Source organism: Stegostoma tigrinum, chromosome 36 (assembly GCF_030684315.1).
Source record: "Stegostoma tigrinum isolate sSteTig4 chromosome 36, sSteTig4.hap1, whole genome shotgun sequence".
In the NCBI taxonomy this organism is placed as follows: domain Eukaryota; kingdom Metazoa; phylum Chordata; class Chondrichthyes; order Orectolobiformes; family Stegostomatidae; genus Stegostoma; species Stegostoma tigrinum.
This window is the reverse complement of record NC_081389.1, coordinates 20,202,949-20,215,455: the sequence shown is the minus strand read 5'-3', so window position 1 is coordinate 20,215,455 and position 12,507 is coordinate 20,202,949. Positions and strand designations below refer to the sequence as shown.

Genomic DNA, 12,507 nt, shown 5'->3' with positions numbered 1-12,507 from the left:
CGGTCCTGACAGAACAAAAACTAAGCATTAGTGAACAGGTTATTGTTGACTAAGTGCCTGTTGATAGAACTGTCATTTTGATAAAGATTAAGTGTAATCTGATGGGACAGGAATTGGCTGGGCTGGATTTGACCTACTTTTTTTGTGTATAGGACATATGTGGGCAATTTTCCACATTGTCAAGATGATGTCAATATTGTAGTAGATGAGCTACAACCACGGCTAGCTCTGGACTACAAGTCCTCAGTCTCAGAATGAAAGTAGCAAGCCATTTAGGATTGAGAAGGAAAATTTCTTCAGAAGGTGATGAGTCTTTGGAACTTTCTATCCCAGAGGGCTGTGGAAGCCCACTCATTAAGTATACTTCATGCTTTTCTTTTTCAAGACAACACAGTATCAATTTTGAAAATTTTAACACCTATTGTGAAGAATATTTATCTGCTTTTAGTGCTCCCTACATAACCAGATCCTGTGAACTTCAGCAATTTTCCCATGAAAAAAATATAGTTACTAATGTCACCATTATGGAGCAAACTCAGTAATACAGACTAATGTGGACAGATTGTCAGATCAGCCATGATGTCATTGAGTGATGGAACAGTCTCCATGAACCAACTGGTCCATTTCTGCTCCTAAGTCTTATGACCTTATAGTTAAATAACCATGATCTATATGCCAGAGCAGGCATGAAGGGCTAAGTGGTTTACCCTGTCCTATATTCCTATGACTAATTTGGACACATCATAATCTTTGAAGAAAAAAAGTTACATTTGTTGAAACTGTGCATTGCTTATCTCATCTGTAAAAGACGCAAATCTGTAAAAATTGCTCTAATGCTTTATGACATTGAACATTAATCCATTAAATTACAACTTCATTTGTTTTCTGTATGTACTGATGTGTTTCATCCATAAAATTAAGATTAGTCACACCACTGGTGCATTTTTCTCTATCATAATAATCTATAATAGCATTAGTCACTCAAAGACATTATGATATCTTACATTAGAAATAATTGGACTGGTGGTTCCCAACAAAAGCCATCAATTTGGAGTACTTCAAACATTAAAAACGACGTTACAAGATACAAGCTTTTCTTTTTCAAGACAACACAGTATCAATTTTGAAAATTTTAACACCTATTGTGAAGAATATTTATCTGCTTTTAGTGCTCCCTACATAACCAGATCCTGTGAACTTCAGCAATTTTCCCATGAAAAAAATATAGGTTTGACCTGTCCAGGATATTCCACAAGCAAAGCTCCTCAGTCTGGTCATTGGGAGATGCTATATCAATGGATATATTTGGTTTTCTCAATCTTTTGATGAAGAATATCATTTCTCTGATTTGGTCAGTAAAAGCCTTCATGGTGCAACATATTGTACAACAAATTTTGAAGCAAACATATTATGTTGCTTTTCAGTAATGAAGGAGGATGTACTGAAGGTAGTGATTAGTAAGCTCTGTGTGTTTCCAGCATTTTCTATTTTAAATTACTGCAAGTGTTCTCTAAAGTTTGAAGTCTCAGTTGGATTTATCAGTAATTTCTAGAAAATTCTCCAATATTTTTCAACAAAGCTGCTTTGCTCTGTTCTTTTCTTCCAGCAGCACAGAGTTATAACAGTAATTTCAGAATTTAAGCAGTTAAATATCAAAAATTGACTTATACATGGATTAAAACAAATTTCTAAGCCTGGTACTGAGTCATTCCTAAGCATTTTGCATTGTCCGATTTGTTATTAATACAATTGCATTGATGGCTGTGAAAATTTCAGCATGCTAAACGTACAATGAAATAAAAGCTCCACTTACAAGTCTGTTCAGATTTCATCCATTACAATTTCCAAAAGAGTTCAGGAGAAGCTTCTCTGTTTCACAAAATGCTGTTTACCCCAGAGATCCTTCTCTCTTTTCAGTGCCCTCTTCTCTGGTGCTAGGAAACAACAATGATTGTTACTCACTTAAGATGCCAATAGTTAAATCATCTTTTACTAAACACAGAACGCTGATGTTAAGATCTCCAACTGCACAGGAGGATTTCCAATTCAACACTTACTGCAAATTAGCTAGAACAAGTTCCTTGCAGCCCTGTGTGTGGCCTCTTGTCTGTTAAGGAATGATGTGCCTGAATCCCTTTCCTCCCATTTCTGACTTCAATATCCTGGCAAATTCATCTTATTTTTATAGTGCAGGCTGACAGATATTTGAATTCTGCAATAGTACCACATGCCAAAAAAGCAAAGATAAAATCTAATTTAATCATTTAAACTCTGGGGCATTATCAAATTTAAGAAAGGTGCAATTTTTGTACACTGGTATGGCTCAATTTTTTTTAATAAAAGCAGCTGTTTAACACCACCACCACAAAAAAAAAGTGGAGGTGGGGGTTGGGACAGGGAAAGAGTGAGGGAGAAGCATTTTCAGCTCAATTAAAAGGACACAGTTCCTGATGAATAGTGATGAATGTAGCTAGACTAGCTTCCTAACATACATCGCCTATTGACACCATATGGTGCAATCACCACAATTACTTCAAGTAATGATCCTGTAAATAGCTAGGTTTCCATGCCAAAAAAAACCCAACAATGTACAACTTAATGAGATTTAAGGATATTCCATTTCCAAATATATTTCTGTAACACCAGAGTTCAATTACTGGTGGTTAACTTAGCTAACTGTCATTTAAAAAAAACAATTCCCTTGCATTAACCAATCATGCCTTCACAGAAAATTACAATTAAAGGATTTTTATTTCTTTAATTCTATTACATAGGGAACAGTAGAATGAAGGCACAGGTGCAGTAGATTTCAATCAACTACAGCCATCACATGCCTATTTTACCAAAATAAAACATCCTTAATTTTTTAACTTTTGCAGTCAAGCTCCCTTTTGTTCAGAAAAAAAAACAAATGTCTTATACCAAAGTAACGATCTAAAGAGAGGGGTTTGGCATGGATTCCCAATTAACAACTGTGTCATCTACAGCTCACCTCGTTTACTCGAAACCCCATGCTACATGAAGTTATGATATTACATTGTTATGAACAGTACTACTTTATACATTAATAAATTCTGTTATTAATATATTACATAACAATGTTGAGAGGGACACGAGTGCAGTGGTAGTATCTCTACCTCTGGGCAAGGAGTACCAGATTCAAGTTCTACCCAGTCATCTCATGTCTGAACAAGTTGATTAATATTATCCTTAACAGTGTTGCAAATTACTAACTAGAAGGGCAGTTCAACAGACAAACATCCCAACACATTACCTTGTAATGATTTATCCAGTGAGAATATGCAAATATACTTTCATAACAGCTGGGATATTATTCAATGCACAACATTTTGACGTTATTGACCTGGGCCAACTGAGTAAGTCAAATTGTGCCTTTATTATTTGCCCTCAAATCTTAAATGCATACTTTAGGGATTGAATGGTTATTTTATTTTCTGAAAATAGTGAATCAACATCCTTCATTTTGAGATGGAGATCAAATCTTTATCTTTTTAAACTAGAGAAAATACGTACTGGAACAGAGGTTAATATCACCATCAGGAAGAGGTGAAGAAGACACAGATACAAAAGATATACTAGGAAGCTGGAAAGCTGTATGATGGCTGGGGACAGCAGGATCAGCTTAGGTCACACTAAACCAAATCGTTCAGTCTCCCAATCACCAAAGTACAAACAACCAAAGACATATGTCTGGACCATGTGAAAGTCCAGACGGCACTCTCCTATATAGGATTTGCCCAAGATGTTTGATCTAATCTAGAATTGGAGACTTCAGACAATTCTAATGGAGTTACTTGAATAGCTGACCAAGAAATGTTTAACAAAAGAAATCTTTTAAAAAGTAAAGTCATTGGCACGTAAGCTTGGCTAGAAGTGACATAATTCAGTCTAGTCCTTTAAACTTACAGGAAATTGGTATCTTTTGATTTCTAAACACCAAAAGGGTACCCCAAGAACTCACAATGATAACCCTGCTATCCCATCCCCAATCCCCGTCCAACTCCTACTGCCAGATCCAATTATCCTGCCTCAACCTCTGTGCGGCTCAACCACACCCCAACACCAAATACCTACCTGATCTTTTTGGCCATTCCAGCCACTTCATCCAACGCATGCGCCACAAACAACTTAGCCCCACCACCCTGTCCCCCAGTTAACCTCAAGAGTTTGAAAAAGACAGTCCATAATAGTTTGCATTAAAGAACATCTGACCATGCTTTCTATAAAACAATGTATGAAAGGAAAGGGAAATTACTCACTTAAACCAAATCTAAAGTTGAATAATAAACCACCAATGCAAAACAGAACATAACAGTGAGGTCACTCATCCAATCTTCCAGAATCTGTTAACAGAATGTGGGCACTGCTGACAAAGACTTATTTGTTGCTAGTCCCGAAAATGGCCGAGACGGCAGTTGTGAGCAGTCATCTTGTTTGGACTGCTGTATGTACGCTATTAATATTATGACACAAGGAGTTACAGGATTTTAAACTAACGACAGTGAAAGAACAGAGATATAGTTTCAAGTCAGTTTCAAGTATCTCAAAATGATAAATGCTGCAGTGGAACAGCATAGACATTTTTAATGAAGTATTTACTTTATAGATAGACAATGTGGGTATTTTTAAGAAAATCGAAAGATAGCAATTTGGCACTGGGTTTAATGGATTCAACCCAATATGGTTGTCTTACCCTAGTTTCCAAAGACTTTGCTTTTAATTTTGAAAATTAAACTTGATCTCAACATCTTGCATTTTATTTGAAGCTGTCTTAGTTAATACCAAGAAAAATTGAGCAATTGCACGGATGAGTGAGAGGGTGAATAGCTCTCACTGAGGAAACAGTACAAATCCATATCCGCAGTTACCAACATCATGAATTCCTGAGTTCAGAAACAGCTGAATTTTTTTTTAAGAAATGGAGAATACTTATACATTGAGACGCATGTGGAAAATCTGAAATGCCAGTTATTCTACCTCTCTCTTTCATCAACAGTGGACTCTAAGCTGGTCAGGATAGTGAAGAAAAATTGAAAGGAATATATTAATTGTTTTTAATAGCAAGAGGAAATGGGGACTGCAGAAGCAAAGAACTCCAACCAGTCAAAGACATAAATCAATAGAGACTGCACTGGCAACACAGACGTCACAGTGCTTGAAGACTGATCATAAATGAAAACAATACAGTACGGGCGCTCCTTTATCTCATGTGTAGGGTCTCAGCTTTCAGAATCAGTATTAATTTTCTGTCCTGTAATGTTTGCATGGATGTATTTCTATTGATTTGTAGCTATGCATTTTGTATACCATAACATAGTAAATATACAAACAGGAAAAAATTTCAATAAGTATTTGCATCAGAAACGGCGGCATTTATACAACCTGACTTCCTCAGGCAGCTCAAAGCATACTCGAGTGCTGAGTAAATTTGCAAGCCAACGCATAGCTTTTCTGATGTGCAAAACAGCAGGATTTCATTTATACCTCTGTTTCAGTATAAAGTGATTCACTGGGTACACATCAATACCAAAAAAATTGCAGTACAACTGGGATAAGTACCAAACACACCATAGCTCTTGGGGGGGGGGGGGGGGGGGGGTGCAAATTCATTTCAGAGCTCACAATGGTTTGAGCTCCCAAAACATTTTACTAACCCATTTGTGTACTTGGTATTGAGACTCCTCAGAATGGAAAATGTTCTTCGGACCAAAGTTGAATTTCAGAGCACTCTCTGTAATATTTATGTCGAAATGTTTATAATGCACTGTTAGAAATTTTATGAATAAAGTATGGTTTTGGTTTAAAAAAAGTTTGCTAATCCTGTTTGAACATGTGTTACATATTGTCATTTTCTAAGGTTCAGGAGAATGTGCTGAAAGACACACCAAAGCATGGGGCAGTAGCAGCCAAGGGCTCAATGGAGAAAGGTCACTAATGGAGACCCTCTGACCCTAGAAAACCAAAGAACTGGAAAGTGCCTCAAATCTCCAACGAATTTTTGGAATGAAGATAAATATACCATACTGAAATAAACAGATCTACATTGCATAATTCAAATTTGACACTGCATGATTTTACAAATTTTAGAAATGAAATACATTGAGAGAGAAAAAAATTCTTCCAGATTCATATCAACTTGGCTAACATCGCTCTTTGATCTGTGTGAAACTGATAAAGCACTGTCAACAACTCACGAATGCAGACCACCACTTTTGGCATCAACTTGGTTGCAGTAGTTGTCAGAAAGATTACAGAGTTTGTCCCAGTCCATCTTTGAACTTCATTCCTGACTTTCTGCCAGTGCTTTCTGCCTTGGCCTTCACATGTCTCAAGGTATCCACTAGGTAGTGAGATTATTTGCCCATTGCTGGCAGTTTGGTTCTTGAGTGTCAGAGTGCATACACATGCTGGCGTGCTTACACACTGCATGTCTGGGGACAAATTCGCATTCCTTTGAAGATTTAGCCCGGGGCTGTGGGGAACACAATTTGTCAGCACAAGGATGTACAGCACAGAACTTGCCTATTGGGAGGCTGTGTACAGGCAGAATGAGAGTTGCATATTTGGCTCTCCTTCATATTGCTCCTGGCCAGTACGGTGGGCTGAACATGAGAAGAAAACTAGCACACAAAAAGTGAGAAGCATGCTAATGCTGACATTGCACTTCTTGTAATGTCAAATTTAGATTGTTATGTAATGCAGCTTTACAAATCAACTATACTTATAAGTCAAAACAAATCCACTTTCTAAAGGAGGCAACTTTACGAGACAATGACTACACAACGCTTAAAAATCTTGTTCATTTTGAAAATGTTGCTGTGAGCTGCACAATTTGCTAATGTAGCAACTAAATTGACAGTGAATTAACTTTGATATATTACTGGCTCCAAAAGCCAAACAAACAATATTAGGCACAGAGAAGAAAGCTGATGCAATTTGTTAGGTCATGCAGCTAAAGGAACTGATTTTCTCTCAGATTTGGTGACTAAAGCTGTCTGACTGTGCTTGATATAGAACTGTATGTTAATAATGCTGAGAGTTAGACACCCATCTGAGATATATGCCCCCGTCCAATCTTTGGTGCATCATGACATCATTTGATGACACCTCAAATTAAACTGCAACATGCTTATGCACTAATAATGTGTTATGGCCAGTCAGCATAAATATTACTTAATTGTTGACACAAATTTAAACAACTTTAAGGAAGTACAGTTTTAAACTTCACATTAAACAAAACAAAAAGTTTTAAAACACAAGCCAAAGGGCTCCTGTGCACTGCAGCACTAAAACGTGTGATGCTAGAGCTTTTGGACTCATTAAAGTACATCTAAGCTGGCAAGCTATGATTATCGCCACAATCAGTGCGGTGTATTGAAACTGGCCAAATTCCTCTGTGATGAGCGCTAGTGAGAAACAGTCAGATACATACAAATGGAGACAAATCTGGCAATACGGTTGAATAAGAGACAATCTAATTTAAGATCAAGTTTGAGCAGTGGTTCAAATACCATTTCAAATGTAAAATTATATTCTAGCCTGAAGGAATACTTCAGTGTTAAGCAGAATAAACTGAGGCTTCTTTTCTGTTCTGTTGGTTCAATTGGATATCATCGATCCCACAGCAATATTTGAAGAACAGGGAGTTCTTTCAGTTTATTTCTCCACACTATTCCCTCAACCAGCATCCGAAATAAAGCTTAAGTTAACATTCATCTCATTTTTCACTTACAAATGATTGCCTGCCTTTGGCTACAATCAGAAATAATTCATTAAAATACACTCGCTCAGTGTGTAGCTCCATAAAAGTAAACCATTTCTTTCTTTTTAATTGTTCCTGGTAAAGGAGAAATACAATTTTCCATCAGTTTGGTGCAGTTATTTTCAAATGAGCTATCATCAAGGAGTAGGACAGGACAGTTCAGGGAAACAAAGCAGGATTTAAGAAAGGAAAGCAAATAATGCAGGAAAATAAAGGGAATATTGCAAGGGAGGAAAGTGAAAACTAAACTGTGCCTTGTGTTTCAGGTAGTAAAATACATCCTATTCTTTGTTGAAATCCTATAACAACCCTCGCACTTGATATAAGCTGTGCAGAAAACCACTCCAAGCTCACAGTCCACATATAAAAACATCCAGCAATTTCACAGACTGCTTCAATATCAACAGTTTCTTAAATAATACTTCAAGGATCACAAATTAACGCCAAGCTTAATTACCAAGGTATGCCTGATTGTGTTCATTAATCACAATTGCTAATATAAATAGTTCATTTTAAGCTTTTCACCTCAATCAAATGTGTTGAACAGTAGCTGAAAATTGCTCTGAAGATTACAGTGTAATATTGAAAATGCTATGATATGAAAACCTAATTGCAATTGAAATTAACGTAATAAATCACAAAAGGAAAAAACAGAACTGAGGAAGGGTCACTGGACCCAAAACATTAACTCTGTCTTTTCCTTCATAGATGCTACTAGATCTGCTGAGCTTTTCCAGCAATTTTGTTTTTGTTCAGCTTTGAGTGCGAAATCCATAGGTTACACTTATTCTCCAATGTGGCAATGTGGGTGAAGTTGACATTAAAGCTACGATGACAGCTTCTGCTCCGAAAAACCTTACGAAAGAAGAAAACAATTCCCATTTGAGAAGGATTTTCAACATTCTCCATAGATAACCTGCAGTGAGAAAGTGGATTTCTGACTAATATGTATTTTACATGTTTGTTGAGATGGCTGTAACCACTTAAGAATGTTCATTCTTGTGAACAGGTCATTATTCAAAAGAAAAGGTTCTTCAGAGAGGTAAGTGGATGGTGAACAGGATTAGGAAGCAAGAATCGAAAAAAATGGCCAAAGCAGCTGGCAGCTCTTCTGTCAATGGAATACAAAAGGTAGACTGGGGACACAAAAACCATCAGGACACTAAACTACATGTGAGGGGTTTCAGCTACTGAAACATTGTCCCAGATAATTGAGGTAAGGCCTTCTAAACAACCCACCTCAGCACTCAACCACTTTCGTGGCATTCTCTAATTTACTTCCATGATTGGCAAAGAGCAAACATCACGCATAACTGGGCCCTTTAAACCTCAGGAAACTGCTCAACTTGACCAGCCCACCTCATTATGCTTCAAAACAGTTCAGAGATCCCATTCAAGAACAATACTTCTGAAAAATTGTTAACTGCTGTGATTGAACAATTTTTATATGACAATGTAGGCGATGTTTGTATTTTAATTTTAAGATCAGCAGCACACGTATAATTACAGCTGAAAAATGCATTCAACATTTTATGAATGGTACCTTGTGTTAAATAACAAAATGTTTCATGGGTACATTAAAATTAAGATTTTATTATTTCCTCATCCCAGATGCAAAACATTTGGAAAATATGGCTATTTTTTATAGAAAAATGGAGCACATTAACCCAGCACTCTAGAATACAAAGGGGTAAATTATGCTTTATATGCTTAAAATGATTGAAACTTGAGTAATGATTGGCCTCATTTTAAAAAATTGGTCCCCGAATACTTAGTTAAGAACATCCAAACTCTACATACTTACCACTCATTTGCCACTGAAATCAAACTCACCTTGCCACTCAATCTACTTAAATTGAATCAGACCAATGCACCATCAATGGCTGTTCAACTCCTTGGGTCTATGCACTTCAACACATGATGAGAAGACTACCACCTACAACTGGTGCACACTACAAATCCTGCAGTTTATTATGTTATGAAGTTAGGTCGAGTGTTTATGAGTTTGAAGGCAGGAAATTAGAATTTGTGGGTAAAAATGATTGTGAGGGATAAAAAATGTGCTGTGGTCCCTTTAAGAGCTTATGCTTTGTCTGTGCTTGGAAGTTTATGAATGCAGGTGTACAGAGTGTCTGAACGGAAACATTTTCTACAGAACAGCATTTTTACCAAAACAAGTTTGAATTTGGCCAATTAATTTAAACTAAGCACCTAGACATAGAAAGCCAGCTGAATTTAAATCTGATGGTGTTGACAACCTGAAACCAATCACGTAATAAGAATTTGATTATGTCATTACGAGTGTACAAGATGAGGGCATTTGGAAAATCAGAGTTGCCAGAGCTAGCACCATTCAGCTCTCAGAGAAAGCTCATCTAATAAATCAAAGGTACTATAATATTTTAGCTCAAAGTCCTCATTTAAGAAATTATAGAGATAAAACATCCCTGACAGCAGAATTAGCGAAAGAAAGGCTTTTGTGAAAAGAGTGGAGAAGCCAGTGTAGTCCAGAAGACAGTCTGAGCAAACTTGGAGAGATTGATTATAATTCATTTTTCTCCTATTAACTATGTTTATTTGAACAGTATTCCAGTAGAATTTAGACCAGTTAGGAAGTAGATAGTAGTCTAAGTAGGAATTGTTGGTTTTTTTAGGAATTCTGGTAATTTGTTAATTGTTGTGTTAAATAAATAAATTGTTTCTTGTCACTTGTAAATTGGAGATCAGGGATTTTCTTTCTTTCAACCAATCCCAATAGATTAGGAGGTGAAAGTCAAGCTTCTCTGGGTGTTTCGGGGGTAATTATTAGAAGAGAACCTCTAATCCCATGATAGCAAATTGGGTTTGTGTTTTGGTTTAACAATTAGAGGGGTTCAGCTATTGCCCCTCCATAAAAATTATGACAAGTATCAAAAAGTGAAGGTAGATACAAGACTCTCTTCAAATTTACAGCTGTTGGAACTGCACAGCAGATAAATAATTGTGTAGCAGTTAGAGAATTCATAAGAAATTAGAGGTTGGAGGAAACTCTTAAACTTAGAAAATGCTCAAAATAAACAGAGAGAGGAAAGCTAGCAGGTAGCCATCATTAGAAGTTGAAGTTGCAAAATATGTCAATGAATATCAACAAAATGGACTCTAAACAAGGAACTGTATGAATCTAGGCCTGAAACCAAAACAAAAATAAGGCATTACAGATTTCAAGGCTAACTCTGGATGTGCATCGGACTTTTGAACAGAATCAGTTTTGCACTATGGCAGCTGACCAAGATTTCAGAGTCCCCAAAAAGAACTTGATGACAGGTTTATCACATTTCAGTCTGTAAGCAAATATTGACAAAAAAAGGATACAGATTAGCCTATTTCGAGAACACAGGTGAGACTCTACGAATCTCGATATGCCAGCCAATCAAATGGTGAGCAAAGTCAGAAAGAAAATTGTATCATGAAGGGAGTGGATTCAAAGTTGTAACCATAAGATACAGACCAGCAAGTTGCGGGCAGACCAAAGAGTGTCTTTCACCGCATTGACGGTCCTCCAGGCACAGTTGATGTTGGTCTTGGTGTGCGTCCTGGGAAACAGCCCGTAGAGCACGGAGTCCCGCGTCACAGAGCTGCTCGGGACGAACCTCAACAAATACCACTGCATCCCCCTTCAGACCTCCTGTGCATAGGCACACGCCAGAAGGAGGTGATCAACAGTCTCGTCCCCCCGGCAGTCGCCTCAAGGGCAGCGTGCAGTGGCGCAGAGATTCCGGGCATGCATAAAGGATCTCACTGGCAGAGCCCCTCTCACCGCCAGCCAAGCAATGTCCTTGTGCTTGTTTGAAAGTTCTGGCGATGAGGCATTCTGCCAAACGACTTTGGCAGTCTGCGTGGGGAACCACACGACGGGATCCACCCTCTCTTTTCCCCAAAGGGTCTTGAGGATACTACGTGCTGACCATTGCCTGTCGGCCTTGTGGTCAAAGGTGTTTCCCCTTCAAAAATTTCTCCATGAAGGAGAGGTGGTACGGGACGGTCCAACTACTCGGAGCGTTCCGTGGCAACAAGGCCAGGCCCATCCTTCGCAACACCGGGGACAGGTAGAACCTCAGTAAGTAGTGACATTTGGTGTTTGCGGACTGAGGATCTACGCACAGCTTGATGCAGCCGCACACAAAGGTAGCCGTCAGGGCAAGGGTGGCGTTCGGTACGCCCTTTCCCCCATTTCCCAGGTCTTTGTACATGGTGTCCCTGCGGATCCGGTCCATCTTCAACCCCCAAATGAAGTGGAAGATGGCCCGGGTGACCGCAGCGGCGCAGGTCCAGGGAATAGGCCAGGCCTGCGCCACATACGACAGTACCAAAAGCTCCTCGCACCTGACAACCAGGTTCTTACCCGCGATGGAGGGGGACCGGAGCATCCACCTGCCCAGCTTCTGCTTCAGTTTGGTGATACGCTCCTCCCAAGTCTTAGTGCACACCCCAGCTCCACCGAACCAAACACCCAGCACCTTCAGGTAGTCTATCCTGATGGTGAAGGGGATGAGGGAGCGGTCGTCCCAGTTCCTGAAGAACATGACCTCACTCTTACCCCTATTGACTTTGGCACCAGAGGCCAGTTCAAACTGGCCGCAGATGTCCAACAGCGTACTCACCGACCAACGATCAGTGCAGAAGACAGCGACGTCGTCCACGTACAGGGAGGTCTTGACCTGAAGGCCTCCGCTGCCTGGGATAGT

The 12,507-nt window shown here is 38.7% G+C and overlaps 1 protein-coding gene across 7 annotated transcripts in view; it reads right to left on the bottom strand.

The window, feature by feature from the left end:
• The window catches only part of peak1 (pseudopodium-enriched atypical kinase 1), a 170,616-nt gene that overhangs the window by 69,772 nt on the left and 88,337 nt on the right, over positions 1–12,507 (bottom strand). For 5 of the 7 annotated variants that reach the window (XM_048520837.2, XM_048520835.2, XM_048520841.2 and 2 more), the window contains one exon: positions 1,814–1,934. The exons of the other annotated variants lie outside the window; for them this stretch is intronic. The gene's annotated coding sequence lies outside the window, so the exon portion shown is untranslated. The remainder of the gene's footprint in view (positions 1–1,813; positions 1,935–12,507) is intronic. 7 annotated transcript variants of the gene reach the window in all.